The sequence below is a fragment of the Arachis hypogaea genome, chromosome 13 (assembly GCF_003086295.3).
Source record: "Arachis hypogaea cultivar Tifrunner chromosome 13, arahy.Tifrunner.gnm2.J5K5, whole genome shotgun sequence".
NCBI classification, from domain to species: Eukaryota; Viridiplantae; Streptophyta; class Magnoliopsida; order Fabales; family Fabaceae; genus Arachis; species Arachis hypogaea.
The window spans coordinates 57,553,352-57,555,046 of NC_092048.1; the positions used below are offsets into that span (position 1 = coordinate 57,553,352).

Sequence of the window (1,695 nt, forward strand, 5' to 3'; positions counted from 1 at the left end):
GAGCCTCAGAGTCCTTTGGTTCCTCAGAGGGAAGCTCCTTATTGACCACTGGACGTCCCAGGAGGTCTTCTTCCTTGGGATTCACGTCCTCTCCTCTCCTCACAGGTTCGGCCATGGTGCTTATGTCAATGGCCTTGCACTCTCCTTTTGGATTCTCTTTTGTATGGGAGAGTACTTGGAGGGATTTCAGTGATCCTTTTACTCAGCTGGCCCACTTGTGCTTCCAAATTTCTAATGGAAGACCTGGTTTCATTCATGAAACTCACAGTGGCCTTAGATAGATCAGAGACTAGATTTGCTAAATTAGAAGCATTTTGTTCAGAGTTCTCTGTCTATTGCTGAGTGGATGATGGAAAAGGTTTATTATTGTTAAACCTGTTTCTTCCACCATTATTAAAGCCTTGTTGAGGCTTTTGATCCTTCCATGAGAAATTGGGGTGATTTCTCCATGATAAGTTATAGGTGTTTCCATAAGGTTCACCTAAGTAATTTACCTCTGCTATTGCAGGGTTCTCAGGATCATAAGCTTCTTCTGTATAAGAAGCTTCTTGAGTACTGTTGGATGCAGCTTGCATTCCATGCAGACTCTGAGAAATCATATTGACTTGCTGAGTCAATATTTTATTCTGAGCCAATATGGCATTCAGAGTATCAACTTCAAGAACTCCCTTCTTCATAGGCGTCCCATTATTCATAGGATTCCTTTCAGAAGTGTACATGAACTGGTTATTAGCAACCATGTCAATGAGTTCTTGAGCTTCTGCAGGTGTTTTCTTTAGGTGAATGGATCCACCTACAGAAGTGCCCAGTGACATCTTTGATAGCTCAGATAAACCATCATAGAATACATCCAGGATGGTCCATTCTGAAAGCATGTCAGAAGGACACTTTTTGGTCAACTGTTTGTATCTTTCCCAAGCTTCATAGAGGGATTCACCTTCTTTCTATCTGAAGGTTTGAACATCAGCTCTAAGCTTGCTCAGCTTTTGAGGAGGAAAGTACTTGGCTAAGAAAGCCGTGACCAGCTTATCCCAAGAGTTCAGGCTGTCTTTGGGTTGAGAATCCAACCATAATCTAGCTCTGTTACAGCAAAAGGGAAAAGCATGAGCCTGTAGACTTCAGGATCTACTCCATTAGTCTTAACAGTATCACATATCTGCAAAAATTCAGTTAAGAACTGAAAAGGATCTTCAGATGGAAGTCCATGAAACTTGCAGTTCTGCTGCATCAGAGAAACTAATTGAGGTTTCAGCTCAAAGTTGTTTGCTCCAATGGCAGGAATGGAGATGCTTCTTCCATGTAAATTGAAATTAGGTGCAGTAAAGTCACCAAGCATCTTCCTTACATTATTATTATTTTCGGCTGCCATCTCCTCTTCCTGTTCGAAAATTTCTGAAAGGTTATCTCTGGATTGTTGTATTTTAGCTTCTCTTAATTTTCTCTTCAGAGTCCTTTCAGGTTCTGGATCTGCTTCCACAAGAATGTTCTTATCCTTGCTCCTGCTCATATGACAAAGAAGAGGGCACAGAAAAATAATAATAATAATAGAGATCCTTTATACCACAGTATAGGGATCCCTGTGTGAGTAGAAGAAGAGGGGGAGACAAAGAATGTAATATAATGGAAGAAACACAACTGTGAGGATGGCAGAGATGTGAGATGAGATGTTAGGATATGAATGAATAAATAGAATAA

The 1,695-nt window shown here is 40.6% G+C and overlaps 1 non-coding gene across 1 annotated transcript; it reads left to right on the forward strand.

Moving 5' to 3' along the window:
* The first annotated feature begins 869 nt into the window (after positions 1-869).
* On the forward strand, positions 870-977 carry LOC112739470 (small nucleolar RNA R71). The gene has a single exon (XR_003170405.1). It is a non-coding gene; the product is annotated as a small nucleolar RNA R71 (small nucleolar RNA).
* Positions 978-1,695: the final 718 nt, after the last annotated feature.